Source organism: Pseudorca crassidens, chromosome 16 (genome assembly GCF_039906515.1).
Source record: "Pseudorca crassidens isolate mPseCra1 chromosome 16, mPseCra1.hap1, whole genome shotgun sequence".
Classification (NCBI taxonomy): domain Eukaryota; kingdom Metazoa; phylum Chordata; class Mammalia; order Artiodactyla; family Delphinidae; genus Pseudorca; species Pseudorca crassidens.
In genome coordinates this window covers 27,928,789-27,950,939 of record NC_090311.1, presented here as the reverse complement: position 1 = coordinate 27,950,939, position 22,151 = coordinate 27,928,789, and the positions used below count along the sequence as shown (strand labels likewise).

Below are 22,151 nucleotides of genomic sequence, written 5' to 3'. Positions count from 1 at the left end.
TCCTCCAAGAGTTTGATAGTTTCTGGCCTTACATTTAGGTCTTTAATCCATTTTGAGCTTATTTTTGTGTATGGTGTTAGGGAGTGATCTAATCTCATACTTTTACATGTAGCTGTCCAGTTTTCCCAGCACCACTTATTGAATAGGCTGTCCTTTCTCCACTGTACATTTCTGCCTCCTTTGTCAAAGATAAGGTGACCATATGTGCGTGGGTTTATCTCTGGGCTTTCTATCCTGTTCCATTGATCTATATTTCTGTTTTTGTGCCAGTACCATACTGTCTTGATTACTGTAGCTTTGTAGTATAGTCTGAAGTCAGGAAGCCTGATTCCTCCAGCTCCATTTTTCGTTCTCAAGATTGCTTTGGCTTTTCGGGGTCTTTTGTGTTTCCATACAAATTGTGAAATTTTTTGTTCTAGTTCTGTGAAAAATGCCAGTGGTAGTTTCATAGGGATTGCATTGAATCTGTAGATTGCTTTGGGTAGTAGAGTCATTTTCACAATGTTGATTCTTCCAATCCAAGAACATGGTCTATCTCTCCATCTATTTGTATCATCTTTAATTTCTTTCATCAGTGTCTTATAATTTTCTGCATACAGGTCTTTTGTCTCCTTAGGTAGGTTTATTCCTAGGTATTTTATTCTTTTTTTTGCAATGGTAAATGGGACCGAGATAGACATTTTAAAAATAAAGTCACATATTTACTGGGGAATGGGGACCACCTATAGTCTCACCCTGACCAAGACTGTCACAGAGACTGGCATTTAACTTAGCAGAAGGCTTTGTGCATGCCTACGTACTTAGTCATCCCAGTTTATTCTAGTTTCACAGCGGGGAGGTTTTCGGTTTCTGATCTAGCGCGATGTTCCACCCCGTGCCTTGTTATAGGGGATGTTTACTGAGATCACCCACGTGGGTAAGGAAAAGAAACTTCCTCAGCTAAGAAAACGTAAGGAAGTTGTGCCCTCTGCAGGACAAAATGGCAACTGCAGCCCCAGTAATCTATGAGGACTGCGTCCTGTGCTTTTTGTAGCACTATACTGTTTCTCTCCACAATGCGGCACTGCTGTTCTAAACTCGTTTTTCAGCCAGCTTTGGGTGGGAAAGACAGGGTGACAGCGGGGAGAAGGTATAGGGTGGGAAGTACAAGGGAATTACGAGGAATTAGAGGCTAAGGAAGAAAGCTGGCTCTTTCTGCCAGAGAGGGCTTGCCTGGCAACTCAAATCAGACCCATTTCAATTAGGAAACGTATCCCCTAGCCCAAGTAATTCATTTTGGAAAATTTAATCCAATAGTTCCCAAACCTGCCTGACCAACAGAATCACCAGGGAAGCTTTTTTAAAGGTGTAGATCCCAGATTCTAGCCCAAGAAACTCTGATTCATAACTTTGGGGAGGGGCCCAGTCACCTGTCTTTTAATTTATTTATCTATTTATTTATTAATTTAATTTTTGGTTGCACTGGGTCTTGTGCGCAGGCTTCTCAATGCAGTGGCTTATCTTGTTGCGCAGCAGGGCTCTAGGCCACGCTGGCTTCACGGCTCTAGAGCACAGGCTCGGTAGTTGTGGTGCACGGATTCAGTTGCTCTGCAGCATGTGGGATCTTCCCAGACCAGGGCTTGAACCTGTGTCCCCTGCATTGGCAGGTGGATTCTTAACCACCTCACCACCAGGGAAGTCCCCACCTGCCTTTTTTAAAAGCTCTCCCAAAGATCATTTATGCAAGATTTGGAAAGTAAAACAATATTTTAAGAGGAATCAGTCCTTGCAGCAAGCACAGCTTTCATTTCTCAGTTCAATAACAATGAACGTGGGGACTTCCCTGGTGGCGCAGTGGCTAAGAATCTGCCTGCCAATGCAGGGGACACGGGTTCAAGCCCTGGTCCAGGAAGATCCTACATGCCGCGGAGCAACTAAGCCTGTGTGCCACAACTACTGAGCCCACAAGCCACAACTACTGAAGCCCGTGTGCTTAGCGCCCATGCTCCACAACAAAAGAAGCCAACGCAATGAGAAGCCGGCACACCACAACGAAGAGTAGCCCCCTGGATGCAGCTAGAGAAAGCTGGCATGGAGCAATGAAGACCCAATGCAGCCAAAAACAAACAAACAAACAAACAAAAGAACAATGAATGTATTGAGAATCTATTCTGTGGCAGTGAGTTCTCTAGGAAATAAGAGCACAACTGACTGACTAAGCCCATCTATCTCCTTGAGGAGCTTACTAAACAGACCTCTATTCGGTGTTTCATCCCGCCCACTGGGCAAAGACTTGATGACCCAACAGATTTGTAATTCCGTAGTACGAGACTGCATTGTCTCCCTTCCATGTACTTACTGATCATCCCAGTTAGGGAAGAGGAGTGATCTGTCTAACTTTGGTATCATTCAGAACTGAGTTCGAATCTAAGCAACAACTCATCAATTATGGGACATTAAAAAAATTACCTAACCTTTCTGAACCTTTATTTATAACAGGAGATAGTCATACCTGCCTCTGAAGGCTATAGAAGACTCAGATGAGGTGATTTAGTGTCCTTACACCCTGCCTGGCACATGATGATTAATAAATGGTATTTATTAATAGTAGTGGTAGTAGCCCACTACCTTGATCTCTAGAGCACCTGCGTAATCTAAGGACTCTCTACATGATTTTTTTCATGTCCTAATGCCCTGTTTTGAGGAAAACTGCTCATCCTTGCCTCCAATAACCAGTTAAAAAAGTAAATACGGAAAGTGTCCTACCTGCCTCTAAATCATAGCAGGTAGATAAAATAAATATATTTAGCAGTCCTTAATCCCCCCATCATTAGTGTTAGAATGATACAGTTGGAACTTACCTTAACAGGAGTTTTCAAGTTTGGTAAGCGAGTGAATCCTCCGGAGCACATATTAAAAGCACAGTTTCCTAGGCTACTTCTCGCGATTCTGATTAAGTAAACCTGTTGTGGAGCCCAGGCATCTTCACTTTAACCCTTACATCACACTTTGAAAAACATGGCCTTAGAAATAACTTAGTCCCAGGTGATGAATATTAACTAAACTTACTGTGGTAATCCTTTTGCAATATATACGTGTATCAAATCATCATGTTGTACACCTTAAACGTATACAATGTTATATGTCAATTATACCTCAATAAAACTGGGGGAACTATTACCCAGTCCCAGGGTATCAAACTCAAAAGCTTTCAGAAGCCAAGCAGATCATGCACATATAAGAAGGGACAGGGTGTCGGATAAACATGGTGTGATGCTTACAAAATGTAACTGGAAAGTGCATGCCCTACCTACCTTCTTTTCTTTTTTATAATTAAGTTCCAAAGCATTTGGAACCAATTTGCTAGGCAAATGAAATTTGTCTGAGAACTCTCTGAGCACAGAAAGGTGAAATGACTTGCTCATTATCGCTGGAGTAGTGGTGGAGCTGGGCCCAGAGCCTCACTTTGTGAACATCCTTTCTACTGTGCCATGATACAGCCTCATGAGTGGAACTCAACAGTCTCCTTCTTCTTTGCCTGAGACTAAATCTCATACCCAGTTGGAGAAAAGGAAAAACAGTATTGAGAGAGCCCGGCTCAGAGGGTGACTCTAGCCTAGACTATTCCCCCGAAGAGAATTTTCTTAGAGCAAAGCGGCCTAGAGTTCACGGAGGAGGTCTTCACCCAGTGGTCCTGAGTGCCAAGACCTCTCAAACTGCAGACAAATACCTGCCATCAGTTATTTTTTGATGGACCTTAACACTACTTAAATGTTTATTTTCAAAGCAACCAGAAGCAGTTTGTCTCCTTCCTGAGAGAACTATCCACCTGGTAATGGTGATCTACAGAGCCAGGGAAAGAGAAGGTCAGATCAAGTGGGGGAAGGGAACAATGTCAGGAAGTTGCAGAAAGTAAGACACCATATTTTGAAACACTACACACTTATCTTGTAAAACTTCAGGAAAACCAACATCCCATAAAAATAAGTAACAGAAAAGTATCAAGATTAAATCCAGTAGGGCTTCCCTGGTGGCGCAGTGGTTAAGAATCCACCTGCCAATGCAGGGGACACCAGTTCAAGCCCTGGTGCGGGAAGATCCCACATGCTGTGGAGCAACTAAGCCTATGCACCACAACTACTGAGCCTGCGTTCTAGAGCCCACGTGCCACAGCTACTGAGCCTGAGTGCCACAACTACTGAAGCCCCCACGCCTAGAGCCCGTGATCCACAATGAGAGAAGCCACCACAATGAGAAGCCCACACACCGCAACGAAGAGTAGCTCCCACTCGCTGCAACTAGAAAAAGCCCAGGCACTGCAACAAAGACCCAACGCAGACAAAAATAAATAAATAAATTTTTTAAAAAGATAAAGCATTTAGGACAATGTCTGGCATATATTGAATAGAAAGCACTCAATAAAGGTGAGTTATTATTATAAAAAAATTTTTTTAAAGATTAAATCCAATAAAAGTTATTATAAGGAGAATGAGAAGCAGATAACATTTTTACAGACAATGAAAATGTAAGCACACCAGAACACATTAAAGCTATTATATTCTGCTTCAAAACAAACCAAAAAACATTTTTAAATGATACAAGACATAAAAGAATAGTAGAAATCAGAAATAGAAATACTCAGAAATAAAGTGACAGAACTCATGAAAGAATTAGAAATAAAAGAAAAAAATTCAGAAACAAAGACTGAACAACCAGGAACACCAGAGTGAACAAACATAACAGATAACACCTTAAGAGAAATAGAAGGTGAAAAAGAGGGAAATTTTAAAAACCAAAAAGAAATTTAAAATATCAAAGAGAAAGTGACAAACATATATATTTTTTTGGCCGCCCTGCGCAGCTTGTGGGACCTTAGTTCCCCAACCAGGGATCGAACCAGGGCACTTGGCAGTGAGAATGCAGAGTCCTAACCACTAGACCACCAGGGAATTCCCAGAAAGTGACAAATATTAAAGACAAACTAAGAACATCCAACATACAGATGATAGCTTTATATTGTCATAGTTGGGAGAGATCCCAACTATATTGGGAATATAAATGTTTAAAAATTTTAAACTTTTTTAGTTTATCTTAAACTAGAAAGGATTACAAGTTCATTCAATGATCTTGAAGTTTTTCACTGATTAGAACCTAAGTCCCCCTTTCCCAGGAAAGGTATGGTTTAGCTAGTTTCAAAAAAGAACACTCAGGATAAAGGATCCCATCCCCTATATCTTGGACTGATCTAGATTTTCTGTGTCCTATAGCTTATACAATTTGGGGAGCCATCTAAGAAGAAGAATACAAAAATGTCTTATTTTTATAAATTTTACAAAAACATATGGCAGTTCAAGGGGCTCTAATTTAGTCTTATGGGAAATCCACCTCTGCCCATATCTACTTCTAATACCTACTTCTACTTCTAAGAATAGGCTGTCTTCTACCTTTTTTTAAGTGATTTTTTAAAATATTTTTTAAGAGCAGGTTTATGTTCACAACAAAATTACAAGGAAGGTACAGAGATTTCCCATATGCCCCTGTCCCCACATATGCATAGGCTCTCCTATTATCAACATCTCCCATCAGATCGGAGATGAATCTACATAAATGAATCTACATTGACACATCATAATCACCCAAACTCAACAGTTTACATTAGGGTTCACTCCAGGGTTTCTATGGGTTTGGATAAATGTATAATGATATGTATCCATCATTATAGTATCATACAAAGTAATTTCACTGCCCTAAAAAGCCTCTGTGTTCCACCTATTCATCTCTCCATTCCAATCCCTGGCAACCACTGATTTTAGTCTCCATAGTTTCGCCTTTTCCAGAATGTCATATAGTTGGAAGCATACAGCATGTAACCTTTTCAGATTGGCTTCTTTTACTTAGTAATATGCATTTAAGGTTCCTCCATGCCTTTTTATGGCTTGATTGTGCATTTCTTTTTAAAGCTGAATAATATTCCATTGTCTGGATGTAACACAGTTATTTATCCATTCATCTATTGAAGGACATCTGGTTGCTTCCAAGTTTTAGCAGTTATGAATAAAGCTGCTATAAACATCTGTATGCAGGTTTTTGTGTGGACATAGTTTTCAGTTCCTTTGGGTTGCTGGATCATATGGCAAGAGTATGTTTAGTTTTGTAAGAAACTGCCAATTTGTCTTTCAATGTAACTGTACCATTTTGCATCCCTACTAGTAATGAATGAGAGTTCCTGCTGCTCTACACCTTCACCAGCATTTGGTGTTGTCAGTGTCCCCAGGTAGCTGGAAGAAATGTAAAATGGTCACTGCTGGTAGAAATGTAAGATGATATAACCACTTTGGAAAAGTTTGTCAGTTTCTTACAATGTTAAGCTGCACCTACCATGTGAACCAGTCATTCCATTTCTAAGTATCTACCCCAAATAAATGAAAGTACATGTGCACACAAAGACTTGTATTAAATGTTAATAGCAGCTTTCTTTGTAAAAACTAAGAACTGGAAACAATCCTTATGACCATCTACAGGTAAATGGGTAAACAAAATGTGGTATATTCATACAATGGAATATTACTCAGCAAAAAAAAAGAAATGAACTGTTGATTAATGAACAACTTGGAAGAACCTCAAAAACATTATACTGAATAAAATAACACAGAGAGAAAGAGTACATCCTGTATATGATTCCATCTATATAAAATTCTAGAAAATGAAAACTAATCTATAGTGATAGAAAGATCAGTGGTTGCTTATAAAATGTGATAGGAAGCTGGGGAGGGGTAGAAGTTGATAACACTGCTTTGTATAATTGAAATTTGCTAAGAGTAGAACTTAAGTGTACTCCCACACACAAAAAAGATGACTATGTGAGGTGATGGATGTGTTAATTAACAAATTCGAGGAAGCCTTTCATATGTATGTCAAATCATCAAGATGTACATTTTAAATATCTTACAATTTTATTTGTCAATTATACCTCAATATGGCTGAATTACCAAAAAAAAAAAAAGAAAAGAGAGAGAGAGAGACTAGGGAATGACAGATAAGGAAGGGATAACCATGACTAGTGGGAAACACACCAAAAAAATACCCTCACAGGGAGCCATCCAGGCTGGTGCTCAAAAAACCTGGGTAGCTAAACAATACAGGCAGTGGCTAGGCAAGAAGCCATTTAAAGCCATAGGTGAGGTGTCATTTCATCACTCTTCCTCTAGCACATTGGCAGAGGTATGATCACTTGAGTAAGGACAGGTTTGTGTATTGCTTGGTGCTTATTTTTCAAAAATATGAAACATATTTCTTCAGAAGTCCAGAGCAAAATAAAACCCCAGAGGGTTTCTTGGAGGGCTGGCTTTTGGACAGGCTGATATGGTCATTAGATACCATGTTTCACTCTTGCAGGACTTAAGCTGAATAATCACCATCGGTCACCTGGACTTGCCCTATAATTCACCAAACTAAGGCATTCTTCTCTGTCTCTCCAGACTGTCCTTTGGCAGATTGCTGTTGCTGACACAGAATAGCTTGCCTTTATTACTCTTTCCTTTATTTTGTTTCCTCTTTTTTCATAAAAATTGTGGTAAAAAGATACATAACATAAAATTTATCATCTTAACCATTTTAAGCGTACAGTTCAGAAATGTTAAGTAAATTCTCATCATTGTGAATTATTATTTCTTCTTGCCCCAAACCATCTCCTTTTCTGTACTCCACTTTCTCTTAACAGCATCCTAGTCATCCGATTCAAAATCTCAGAAACAACCTTTGCCTACTTCTCTTCCACTTACTAATTCCAATCAGTTCCATTTGTAACTTGTGTTGAAGGCTGTAAGTCAGCCTCCAAAATGTTTCTCATCTCATCAGTTTCTTCCTTTCCCACCTCTATCTCTATCTTACTCTAAAGTAAAGCTTTATTCTTTTTTTTTTAACTTATTTATTTATGGCTGCGTTGGGTTTTGGTTGCTGCGTGCGGGTTTTCTCTAGTTGCGGTGAGCAGGGGCTACTCTGCATTGCAGTGTGCGGGCTTCTCGTTGCGGTGGCTTCTCTTGTTGCGGAGCATGGGCTCTAGGCATGTGGGCTTCAGTAGTTGTGGCACACGGGCTCAGTAGCTGTGGCTCATGAGCTCAGTAGTTGTGGCTCACAGGCTCTAGAGCGCAGGCTCAGTAGCTGTGGTGCTCGGGCTTAGTTGCTCCGCAGCATGTGGGATCTTCCCGGACCAGGGCTTGAACCGTGTCCCCTTCATTGGCAGGCAGATTCTTAACCACCGCGCCACCAGGGAAGCCCAAGCCTTATTACTTCTTTCCTGGGTAATTGCAAGAGTTTTATAAGTGATTCTCTTATCTCCAGGATCTCTCCGCTTTGATCCATTATTTACCAAATTAACTTTTTTTTTTTTTTTTTTTTGCGGTACGCGGGCCTCTCCCTGTTGTGGCCTCTCCCGTTGCGGAGCACAGGCTCCGGATGCGCAGGCTCAGCGGCCATGGCTCATGGGCCTAGCCGCTCCACGGCATGTGGGATCTTCCCGAACAGGGGCACGAACCCATGTCCCCTGCATCGGCAGGCAGACTCTCAACCACTGCGCTACCAGAGAAGCCTACCAAATTAACATTTTTAATAAAAGTTTTTAATCATATGTATTCCTCTGTTCAGAAAAATCTTCCATGCCTCCCCCTACAAAATAAAATATGGTGTCCTTAGCCTATCATACAAGGTTCTGCATGATGTGCCATAAATTATCTTTCCAGCCTTATCACTAATAAGCTATGACTGCAGAGGACTGAGAAGAAGAAAAGGGTCTTTGTCAATGTACCAACCAGAGAATGCATCTCCATCGAGGCCATTCCATAACACCAGTATGACACTGATTTCATCAGTGCTCTCGTTTTAAAGAATGTCTTTCCCATCCGCAAACAATGTTAAGTGTACAAGCCATTGTGAAATCATAGGCACTAAAAGTTAAACTTTTGTGTTTCTTGCATGCCTACATTATTTTTCTTTCTGAAATAAAAAATTAATTTCCTCTGAAAATCATAGAACCAATGTACTGGAAAAAATCTTTGGATCTGTCTACTTTTCTTTACATCTGCTGCTAACGTCATTGGCCAAGCCACCATCATCTTCCACCTGGACCTCCACAGCAGTCTCCTAAATGGTTTTCCCTGCTTCTATTCTATCATTCTTCTAATGCATTCTTCACACAACAGCCAGAATACATTTTTCAATAATATAAACCATATCACAATACTCCCCTGCTTAAAACCTTCCTACGGCTTCCCATTTCTCTTAGAATCAAATCCAAATATCTTGAAGGCTCTTCCTGATTTAGTTTATTCTACCTCTTTGACCTTATCTCCAACTATTCTCCCCATCTTTGCTTACTATGCTTCAGCCTTACAGGTTTTCTTTTCGTTCCATAAACCTGCCCAACTTGTTCCTACCTCTGGACCTTTGCATCTACTGTTCCATTCACTGGACTGCTCCTCCGTGGATCCATGTGAGATGCCTCTTTCCTGTCTTTCATGTCTCATTTCATACATCCCCTCTTCAGAAATGCCTTCCATCACCACCTGATCTAAAGTAGGTCTCTAGTCATTTCTTATTAATTATCTTGCTTTATAGCACGTATCATCTGAAATTGCTTTGTCATTTATTCATTATCCATCTCCCCCACCATCACCACCTCTGTAATGTAAGTCCTATGACAAACAGTTCATTCCTACTTTTTGAGAGCTATATCCCTTGTGCACAGAATAGCATCTAGAACAACACAGCCACTCATTATATATGTGTTGAATGAATGAATGAACCACCTTCAAGCAGTTTGAAAAAAGACCAGATTGTACTCTCTTTACATATCTCCAGAGAAGATCTCACCATTTTTCTGAAAATGAATTCCAGCTTCAATATCAATATCAATATTAGGAACGGTCTTCCTAATATCCAGACTAAATCCTTTCTAAAGCAATTGCTGTCTTTTCCCATTTGGTCCTCAATGGAATCATTAAACTGTCTTTTTATAGTCAGGAATAAATTTGTTATTAGGCCCTCTTAACACTAGTTTTACTCTTCACATTTTCTAACATTGTTGTTCTCTTTTGTCCTTATCAAATTCTCTGTCTCAGGCTTCATCTGTGAGCCCAATATTGGACACAAACACTACTGCTTGAAATAATGCCTACATAAGAAAAACTCAACTTATAAGTACCTGCCTTAAAAAGAGCAGTCCTCATGTCACCCCACCTCTTTCTTAATCTCTTTTTTGATAGGTTCTACATGTGTTTTTATAAGAGACTTTTGTGAAAATCCTTGGACTTTTCAAGAATCTGTAAGTTCAAATGAGAAGTGAAATAGCTAAAGGACACAGATCCTAGAAAAGCTCCTAAACTTGACTGGCTCATCTATGGTTTAGCTTAAACTGCACACAAAGCATGTTACAGGCACAAGGTCTAGGATTCCAACAACCCAGAAGAAGGTTGAATGGATAACAGTGAAAGCACAGTTTAGTGAGAAGTTATTAAGACTAAAAGTGAGCTTTGGGGGTAAAGCTCTTCAAAGTTGAGATGGGGGAAAAGTAAACAGAACTGAGGAACCTTTAAACTAGATGATATTCAAGAATGTGGCATAGTTATTTACAGTAGCCAAGACATGGAAGCAAGCTAAATGTCCATCGACAGATAAATGGATAAAGAAGATGTAGTGTGTATATATATATATATATGTGTGTGTGTATACACACACACACACACACACACACACACACAATAGAGTACTACTCAGCCATAAAAAAGAATGAAATAATGCCATTTGCAACAACATAGATGGACCTAGAGATTATCATACTGAGTGAAGTAAGTCAGAAAGAGAAAGATAAATATCACTTATTTGTAGAATCTAAAATATGACACAAATGAACTTATCTGCAAAACAGAAACAGACTCACAGACATAGAGAACAGACGTGTGGTTGCCAAGGGAGGGGGAGGGGAGTGATGGATTGAGAGTCTGGGATTAGCAGATGCAAACTATCATATAGAGAATGGATAAACAACAAGGTCCTATTCTATAGCACAGGGAACTATATTCAATATCCTGTGATAAACCATAATATAAAAGCATATGAAAAAGAATGCATAAATATGTATAACTAAATCACTTTGCTGTATATGTCAATAAAATAAATTTTTTAAAAAAGAAACCCACCTTTAGGAATTCCCTGGTGGTCCAGTGGTTAGGACACTGCACCTTCACTGCTGATCTCTGGTCATGGACCTAAGATTCTGCAAGTAGTGTGGCCAAAAAAAAAAAAAGAGAAAAGAAACCCACCTTTAGAAACAGCACAGCATAGCTGCCGAACACCCAAGACAAAAAGACTGTCTTAAAAGCAGACAGAAAGTCACTACTTTCAAAAGAAAGATTATTAGATTTACAGCTGACATTTCAGAAGGAACAATGGAAGCCAGAAAACAATAATATATTTATATGCTCAAATAAAATAATTATAAACCTAGAATATATATTTAGTAAAGCTATCTTTCAAAAACAAGAATGAAACAAAAATATTTCAAACAAAAACTGAGTTTGCCAACACACTACAGGAATTCTAAAGGTTGTAATGCAGGTAGAAGGAAAATGATGTTTTTTGAGACCACAGATAAAATAATTAGCAAAGAAAGTGGTAAATACGTGGGTGACTCTAAAAAAACAATAACTAGATTAAATAATAATGACAATGTCTTATGGGGTTTAAATAAAACAAGACAGAATTAAAGTGCATGAAAATAATAGCATATAAATTGGAAGGAAGATAATTGGAGTCAAAGTTTTCTACAGTCTTTTCTTTTTTTTTTTTTTTTTTTTTTTGCAGTACACGAGCCTCTCACTGTTGTGGCCTCTCCCGTTGCGGAGCACAGGCTCCAGACGCGCAGGCTCAGTGGCCATGGCTCACAGGCCCAGCCGCTCCGCGGCATGTGGGATCTTCCCAGACCGGGGCACAAACCCGTGTACCCTGCATCGGCAGGTGGACTCTCAACCACTGCGCCACCAGGGAAGCCCTTCTACAGTCTTTTATTGGCAGGTGTGGTTTACACTGATTACCTTGGGACTTTGAAAAGTTGAATATGGATAATAAAATTTCAAGGGTAAACACTAAAAGAATAGAGAAAGTGTATGATTTCTAAGTTACTACAGGGAAATAAGGAATGAAAAAATATTCAATCCCTTTAAAAGAGGCAAGAAAAGATAGAAAAAGATACATGTGGGGAAGGTGGAACAGATAAAAATCACATAGAAGGAAATTCAAATATGTCGGTAATCATAGTAAATGGATTAAACAATCCCAGTTAAAGCAAAGATAGATTGATTAAATTTATCTATATGAGTTTTTACAAGAGAGACATAAATCATAAGGACACAGAAAGTTTTGAAGTAAAAAGATGGAAAAAAATACCAGGCCAACACTAACAACAACTATATTAATATCTGACAAATAAACTTTAAAGCAAAAAAGCATTACTTAAGATAAAGAAGATCAATTCATCAAGAAGTTTTAACAATTCTGAACAACGTAATTCACAATTTAATCTAATGGACATACCTAGAAGATACCCAACATTACAAAGTATATATTCTCTAGAATTCAAAAATATGTAGAACTGAGTGACATAAATACACCACACATGTGACACAGCTAAAGCAGTACCTGAAAGGAAATTTATAACATTAAATGATTTTGAAAAGATCACAATAGGGCTGCTGAGTGTGCCCCCAGCAGGGCAGTTGGCTTCCCCCAGAGCAAGTGATCCAAGAATGAGAACAAAATGTCATACAACTTAAGAGAACAAAATGTCATACAACTTAAGAAGTTACAGACCTTCAAGATGGCAGAGGAGTAAGACGTGGAGATCACCTTCCTCCCCACAAACGCATCAGAAATACATCTACATGTGGAACAGCTCCTACAGAACACCTACTGAACGCTGGCAGAAGACCTCAGACCTCCCAAAAGGCAAGAAACTCCCCATGTACCTGGGTTGGGCAAAAGAAAAAAGGAAAAACAGAGACAAACGATTAGGGACGGGACCTGCACCTCTGGGAGGGAGCTGTGAAGGAAGAAAAGTTACCACACACTAGGAAGCCCCTTCACTGGCGGAGACGGTGGCTGGACGGGGAGAGGGGAGGGAAGCTTCAGAGCCACGAAGGAGAGCGAAGCAACAGGGGTGCAGAGGGCAAGTGGAGAGATTCCCTCACAGAGGATCGGTGCCGAGCACTCACCAGCCCGAGAGGCTTGTCTGCTCAGCCGCCGGGACGGGCAGGGGCTGGGAGCTGAGGCTTGGGCTTCAGAGGTCAGACCCCAGGGAGAGGACTGGGGTTTGCTGCGTGAACACAGCGTGAAGGGGGCTAGTGCGCCACAGCTAGCCGAGAGGGAGTCCAGGAAAAAGTCTGGAGCTGCCGAAGAGGCAAGAGACCACTGTTTCCGGGTGCGTGAGGAGAGGGAATTCAGAGCACCGCTTAAACGAGCTCCAGATATAGGCGCGAGCCATGGCTATCAGCGCAGACACCAGAGACGGGCATGAGACGCTAAGGAGGCTGCTGGAGCCACCAAGAAGCCTGTGCAAGCACAGGTCACTGCCCTCACCTCCCCTCCTGGGAGCCTGTGCAGCCCGCCACTGCCAGGGTCCCGTGATCCAGGGACAACTTCCGCGGAAGAACACACGGCGCCTTAGGCTGGTGCAACGTCTCGCCGGCCTCTGCCGCTGCAGGCCCGCCCCGCACTCCGTGCCCCTCCCTTCCCCCCCCTCCCCCCGGCCTGAGTGAGCCAGAGCCCCCGAATCAGCGGCTCCTTTAACCCTGTCCTGTCTGAGCGGAGAACAGACACCCTCAGGTGACCTACACGCAGAGGCAGGGCCAAATCCAAAGCTTTCTTGTGAACCCCAGGAGCTGTGCGAACAAAGACGAGAAAGGGAAATTTCTCCCAGCAGCCTCAGGGGCAGCGGATTAAAGCTCCACAATCAACTTGATGTACCCTGCATCTCTGGAATACCTGAATAGACAGCGAATCATCCCAAAATTGAGATGGTGGACTCTGGGAGCAACTGTAGACTTGGGGTTTGCTTCCTGCATCTAATTTGTTCCTGGCTTTAGGTTTATCTTTGTTTAGTACTTAGTGTTTATTATCATTGGTAGATTGGTTTATTGATTTAGTTGCTCTCTTCCTCCTTTCTTTATATATATATATTTTTTTTTCCTTTTTCTCTTTTTGTGAGTGTGTATGTTTATGCTTCTTTGTGTGATTTTGTCTGTATAGCTTTGCTTTTACCATTTGTCCTAGGGTTCTGTCTATTGGGGTTTTTTTTTAGTATAGTTTTTAGCTAGTATAGTTGTTATCAGTGGTGGATTTGTTTTTTGGTTTTGTTGCTCTCTTCTTTCTTTCTTCTTTTGTCTTTTTTGTTACTTTAAAATTTTTCTATTTTTAATAATTATTTTTTATTTTAGTAACTTTTTTCTTTCTTTCTTTCTTCTTCTCTCTCTCTCTCCTTCCTCCCTTCCTTCCTTCCTTCTTCCTTCCTTCCTTCCTTCCTTCCTTTCTTTCTTTCTTTTCTTTCTTTCTCCCTTTTCTTCTGAGCCGTGTGGCTGACAGGGTCTTGGTGCTCCAGCCAGGTGTCAGGCCTGTGCCTCTGAGGTGGGAGAGCCGAGTTCAGGACATTGGTCCACCAGAGACCTCCTGGCTCCACATAATATCAAAGCGGCAAAAGCTCTCCCAAAGATCTTCATCTCAACGCTAAGACCCAGCTCCACTCAAAGACCAGCAAGCTACAGTGCTGGACACCCCATGCCAAACAACTAGCAAGACAAGAACACAACCCCACCCATTAGCAGAGAGGCTGCCTAAAGTCATAATAAGGTCACAGACACCCCAAAACACACCACTAGACGTGGCCCTGCCCACCAGAAAGACAAGATCCAGCCTCATCCACCAGAACACAGGCACCAGTCCCCTCCACCAGGAAGCCTACACACCCACTGAAACAACCTTAGCCACTGGGGGCAGACACCATAAACAATGGGAACTACAAACCTGCAGCCTGCAAAAAGGAGACCCCAAACACGGTAAGTGAAGCAAAATGAGAAGACAGAGAAACACACAGCAGATGAAGGAGCAAGGTAAAAACCCACCAGACCAAACAAATGAAGAGGAAATAGGCAGTCTACCTGAAAACGAATTTAGAATAATGATAGTAAAGATGATCCAAAATCTTGGAAATAGAATGGAGAAAATATAAGAAACATTTAACAAGGACCTAGAAGAACTAAAGAGCAAACAAACAATGATGAACAACACAATAAATGAAATTTAAAATTCTCTAGAAGGACTCAATAGCAGAATAACTGAGGCAGAAGAACGGATAAGTGACCAGGAAGATAAAATAGTGGAAATAACTACTGCAGAGCAGAATAAAGAAAAAAGAATGAAAAGAATTGAGGACAGTCTTACAGACCTATGGGACAAGATTAAATGCACCAACATTCAAATTATAGGGGTCCAAGAAGAAGAAGAGAAAAAGAAAAGGGGGCTTCCCTGGTGGCGCAGTAGTTGAGAGTCAACCTGCTGATGCAGGGCACGTGGGTTTGTGCCCCGGTCCGGGAGGATACCACATGCCGTGGAGCAGCTGGGCCCGTGAGCCATGGCTGCTGAGCCTGTGCGTCCAGAGCCTGTGCTCCACAATGGGAGAGGCCTGCGTACCGCAAAAAAAAAAAAAAAAAAAAAGGACTGAGAAAATATTTGAAGAGATTATAGTTGAAAACTTCCCTAATATGGGAAAAGAAGTAGTCAGTCAAGTCCAGGTAGCGCAGAGAGTCCCATACAGGATAAATTCAAGGAGAAACATGCCAAGACACATATTAATCAAACTATCAAAAATTAAATACAAAGAAAAAATATTAAAAGTAGCAAGGGAAAAACAACAAATAACATACAAGGGAATCCCGATAAGTAACAGCTGATCTTTCAGCAGAAGCTCTGCAAGCCAGAAGGGAGTGCCAGGACATATTTAAAGTGATGAAAGGGAAAAACCTACAACCAAGATTACTCTACTCAGAAAGGATCTCATTCAGACTCGACGGAGAAGTTAAAACCTTTGCAGACAAGCAAAAGCTAAGAGAATTCAGCACCACCAAACCAGCTTTACAACAAATGCTAAAGGAACTTCACTACACAGGAAACACAAGAGAAGGAAAAGACCTACAATAACAAACCCAAAACAATCAAGAAAATGGTAACAGGAACATACATATCAATAACTACCTTAAATGTAAATGGATTAAATGCTCCAACCAAAAGACATAGACTGGTTGAATGGATACAAAAACAAGACCTGTATATATGCTGTCTACAAGAGACTCACTTCAGACCTAGGGACACATACAGACTGAAAGTGAGGGGATGGAAAAAGATATTCCATGCAAATGGAAATCAAAAGAAAGCTGGAGTAGCAATTCTCATATCAGACAAAATAGACTTTAAAATAAAGACTATTACAAGAGACAAAGAAGGACACTCACTACATAATGATCAAGGGATCAATCCAAGAAGAAGACATAACAATTGTAAATATTTATGTACCCAACATAGGAGCACCTCAATACATAAGGCAAATGCAAACAGCCATAAAAGGAGAAATCGACAGTAACACAGTCATAGTAGGGGACTTTAACACCCAACTTTCACCAATGGACAGATCATCCAAAATGAAAATAAATAAGGAAACACAAGCTTTAAATGATACATTAAACAAGATGGACTTAATTGACATTTATAGGACATTCCATCCTATAAGACAAACCCATAGCCAACATCATTCTCAATGGTGAAAAACTGAAACCATTTCCTCTAAGATCAGGAACAACACAAGGTTTTCCACTCTCACCACTATTATTCAACAGAGTTTTGGAAGTTTTAGCCACAGCAATCAGAGAAGAAAAAGAAATAAAAGGAATCCAAATCAGAAAAGAAGAAGTAAAGCTGTCGCTGTTTACAGATGACATGATACTATACATAGAGAACCCTAAAGATGCTACCAGAAAACTACTAGAGCTAATCAATGAATTTGGGAAAGTAGCAGGATACAAAATTAATGCACAGAAAGCTCTAGCATTCCTATACACTAATGATGAAAAATCTGAAAGAGAAATTAAGGAAACACTCCCATTTACCATTGTAACAAAAAAATAAAATACCTAGGAATAAACCTACCTAAGGAGACAAAAGACCTGTATGCAGAAAACTGTAAGACACTGATGAAAGAAATTAAAGATGATACAGACAGAGAGATATACCATGTCTTGGATTGGAAGAATCAACATTGTGAAAATGACTATACTACCCAAAGCAAACTACAGATTCAATGCAATCCCTATCAAAATACCAATGACATTTTTCACAGAACTAGAACAAAATATTTCACAATTTGTATGGAAACACAAAAGACCCCGAATAGCCAAAGCCATCTTGAGAAAGAAATACAGAGCTGGAGGAATCAGACTCCTGGACTTCACACTATACTACAAAGCTACAGTAATCAAGGCAGTATGGTACTGGCACAAAAACAGAAATATAGATCAATGGAACAGGATAGAAGGCCCAGAGATAAACCCATGCATATATGGTCACTTTATTTTTGATAAAGGAGGCAAGAATATACAATGGAGAAATGACAGCCTCTTCAATAAATGGTGCTAAGAAAACTGGACAGCTACATGTAAAAGAATGAAATTAGAACACTCCCTAACACCATACACAAAAATAAACTGAAAATGGATTAAAGACCTAAATGTAAGGCCAGACACTATAAAACTCTTAAAGGAAAACATAGGCAGAACACTCTATGACATAAATCACAGCAAGATCCTTTTTGACCCACCTCCTAGAGAAATGGAAATAAAAACAAAAATAAACAAATGGGACCTAATGAAACTTAAAAGCTTTTGCACAGCAAAGGAAACCATAAACAAGACGAAAAGACAACCCTCAGAATGGGAGAAAATATTTGCAAATGAAGCAACTGACAAAGGATTAATTTCCAAAATTTACAAGCAGCTCATGCAGTTCAATATCAAAAAAACCCACAAACAACCTAATCCAAAAGTGGGCAGACGATCTAAGTGGACATTTCTCCAAAGAAGATATACAGATTGCCAACAAACACATAAAAGAATGCTCAACATCACTAATCATTAGAGAAATGCAAATCAAAACTACAATGAGGTATCACCTCACACCAGTCAGAATGGCCATCATCAAAAAATCTACAAACAATAAATGCTGGAGAGGGTGTGGAGAAAAGGGAACCCTCTTGCACTGTTGGTGGGAATGTAAATTGATACAGCCCCTATGGAGAACAGTATGGAGGTTCCTTAATAAACTAAAAATAGAACTACCATACGACCCAGCAATCTCACTACCGGGCATATACCCTGAAAAACCATAATTCAAAAAGAGTCATGTACCACAATGTTCATTGCAGCTCTATTTACAATAGCCAGGACATGGGAGCAACCTAAGTGTCCATCAAGAGATGAATGGATGGAGAAGATGTGGCTCATATATACAGTGGAATATTACTCAGCCATAAAAAAAAACGAAAGTGAGTTATTTGTAGTGAGGTGGATGGACCTAGAGTCTGTCATACAGAGTGAAGTAAGTCAGAAAGAGAAAAACAAATATGATATGCTAACACATATATATGGAATCTTAAAAAAAAAAAAAGGTTATGAAGAAGCTAGGGGCAGGACAGGAATAAAGACGCAGACGTAGAGAATGGACTTGAGGACATGGGGAGGGGGAAGGGTAAGCTGGGACGAAGTGAGAGTGTGGCATGGACTTATAAATACTACCAAATGTAAAACAGATAGCTAGTGGGAAGCAGCCCCATAGCACAGGGAGATCAGCTCGGTGCTTTGTGACCACCTAGAGGGGTGGGATAGGGAGGGTGGGAGGGAGGGAGACACAAGAGGGAAGAGATATGGGGATATATGTATAGCTGATTCACTTTGTTATAAAGCAGAAACTAACACACCATTGTAAAGCAATTATACTCCAATAAACATGTTAAAAAAGCCCCACAAAACTTAAGAAGCAATGAAGACCCAACGCAGCCAAAGATAAATAATTAATTTTAAAAAATCTTATTTTATGGTGAAGCATTCAAAGTATTCCCTCCAATTTTATGAACAAGACTAAGGTTGCCACTATCATCACTTCTATTCGATATGGAACTAGAGGTCTTAGCTGACACAGAAAAACAAGAAACAGAAGGAAGAAACAGTCACTATTTTCAGATCATATGATGTGTTAACATAGAAAAGGCAAAAGAATATACCACAAAATATTAGAATTAAGGTGAATAATATTATGTTTCTGGATACAAAGCCAATGTAGAAAAATCAGTTGAATTTTTACACGTCAGCAACAATGTTAAAAAATGCAATTTAAAAAATGATCTCACAGTAGCATGAAAAATATGAAGTATTTAGGAATAAATTTAGCAAAATACATCTAAGACCTTGGAGGAGAATATTATTAAACTTCACTGAGCAACATTATAGAATAACTGAATAAATGGAGGGCTGTATCACAGTCATGGACTCAGTGCTGTGAAGATGCTAGTTCTCCCCAAATTAATCTGTAGATCTGATAAATTCCAATCAAAATCCTAAAAGTGTTTTGGGAAGAGGGGAAAATTGACAAGGTGATTCTGAAGAACTAGATGGGAGGACTTGCCATACAAAATATAAATAATTATTATAAATCCCTAATAATTAAAATGAATCTTACTAACGTAGAGATAAAAAATGTAGCCAATGAAATAAAATAGCCCAGAAACAGACCCATGAATAAATGAAAACTTGACCTACAATAGAGCTGGTAAAAAGGAGCAGTGAAGAAAGGATAGCTTTTTCTGATAAATGGTACTTTGTTATCCATATGAAAAGTAACTAAATTGGACCCCTACCTTACAAAAATCAATTCTTAGTGAATTCAGAATCTAAATATAAAGGGCAAACTATAATATTTTTAGAACACAATATCAGAGATTATCTTTTTTTAATGATTAAAAAATTTTTATTTTATTGTTTTTTGGCTGTGTTGGGTCTTCGTTGCGGTGCGCAGGCTTTCTCTAGTTGTGGCGAACAGGGGCTAACCTTTGTTGTGGTGCGTGGGCTTCTCACTGTGGTGACTTCTCTTGTTGTGGAGCATGGGCTCTAGAGCATGTGGGCTTCAGTAGATGCGGGACGTGGGCTCAGTAGTTGTGGCTCACAGGCTTTGTTGCTCCGCGGCATGTGGGATCTTCCCGGATCAGGGACTGAACCCGTGTCCCCTGCATTGGCAGGCGGATTCTTAACCACCGCGCCACCAGGGAAGTCCCAGAGATTATCTTTATAACCTATGGGTAGGAAAGAATTCCTTGAACAAGACATAAAAGGTACAAGTTATTAATAATAACAACAACAACAACACTAAATTTCAGAGAATCTCAGATGCCAACAATTCTATGATGCACCACTACCTTAAGACAGGAAAAACATGCTAATTAAACTATAGGACAATGTTTTCTTACTAATTAGCATTTTTAATCTTATACTATTATAAACTTACTTAAACACAGATTTCATGTTCATGCATAAGGAAGAAAATTTGAGAGAAATAAGCTGATTAAAATATTCCTAAAATGTTTTCATATTCAGAGCCTGAATCTTACAAAGAGTTTTTGGCTTCATCCTTGACCTCCAACCCTATTGTCCGCACACTGCCATCAGGAACAAAGGTGATCAAAGCATTTCTTAAAGAGTATTCCATGTTATCAGTATATCTCCCAAGCCACTGGCATCCATTTTGCAAATTTTGATGTTAATATTTCCTTGAGTTATAAGGAAGGGTCAACAGAATATTTCAGACAATACCCAGGATTTATAGTCATTTTCCATATAGTTCTTAAATAGTCTATTGTTGGAAATGTCAAAGGATTGCAGCTGTCCAGTAATGAGATCAGGAATAACAACCAAGACCCTGTATTCAAAGGTAATAACTATATCATGACTTGTGGCCTGGCTGGCAGGGATTATAAAATCTGTCAATTATAAGGCTGTATTAATTTCCTATGGCTGCTGTAACAAATTACCACAAACATGGTGCTTAAAACAACATGCATTTATCCTCTTATATTTCTGGAGGCTAGAAGTCTGAAACCAGTTTCAACGAGCCAAAACCAAAGCGTGGTCAGGGCCATGTTCCCTCCAGAGGTTCTAGGGGAGAACACATTTCCTTGCCCTTTCCATCTTCTAGAGCTGTATTCCTTAGCTCGTGGCCTTTTCCTTCATCTTCAAAGCCAACAGCATAGCATTTTCAAATTTCTCTCTACTTCCATCGTCACATTGCCTTCTCCCTTCTGTCACTGCAGTCAAACCTCCCTCTGCCTCTCTCTTATAAAGACACTTGCTAATTTAGGGCCCACCCAGATAACCCAGGGTAATCTCACCATCTCAAAATCCTTAATTTAATCACATTTGCAAAGTAACCTTAGTTCCAGGTTAGGACCTGTATATCTTTGCTGGGGAGTGGGGGGAGCACTATTCAGCCTACCACAGATGCAAAAATGTGAAAAATGTGCATCTAAGAATTGACAAAATAAGATAAAATTGATAATATTAATATAGCTAATTTATGGAACACTTTAATATGACAGGTACTGTTCTATGAGCTTCACATATATTTACTTATTTGTTAAATTCAACACATATAAAAGACTATCTTTACCACCTAGGGTTAGGGAAGAAGTTCTTAAATAAGATATAAAAGGCACAAGCCATTAGTGATGATGATAATAGTAATATGAATAAATTACTATCAGTAATAATACTAAGTTATATTTTATTAATTATAATTAAGAATTTCTATTAATCAAAAGCTACTATAAAGAAAGAGAAGTAAACATACCACAAACTTGCAGAAGGTATTGCTATGCATATAATTGAAAAAAGTTTAAAGTCCAATATATATAAAGAATTTATATATTTCATTAAAGGAGGAAAGACAAATAATCCAGTAGAAAAAATAGGTGAAGACTTGAAAGTACACATCATAAAGAGCCCAGTAGAGTATAAAATGTTAGTTGGAGTGTAAATTAT

General features: G+C 39.5%; 1 long non-coding RNA gene across 1 annotated transcript in view; it reads right to left on the bottom strand.

The window, feature by feature from the left end:
* Positions 1 to 21,855, bottom strand: part of LOC137208880 (uncharacterized) — a 96,229-nt gene extending 74,374 nt beyond the window's left edge. Inside the window, exons 1-3 of the long non-coding RNA XR_010935797.1 lie at positions 20,169 to 21,855; positions 12,841 to 12,995; positions 11,172 to 11,248 (exon numbers count right to left, since the gene is read on the bottom strand). This is a non-coding gene — a long non-coding RNA (uncharacterized lncRNA). The remainder of the gene's footprint in view (positions 1 to 11,171; positions 11,249 to 12,840; positions 12,996 to 20,168) is intronic.
* Between the last annotated feature and the right edge of the window lie 296 nt (positions 21,856 to 22,151).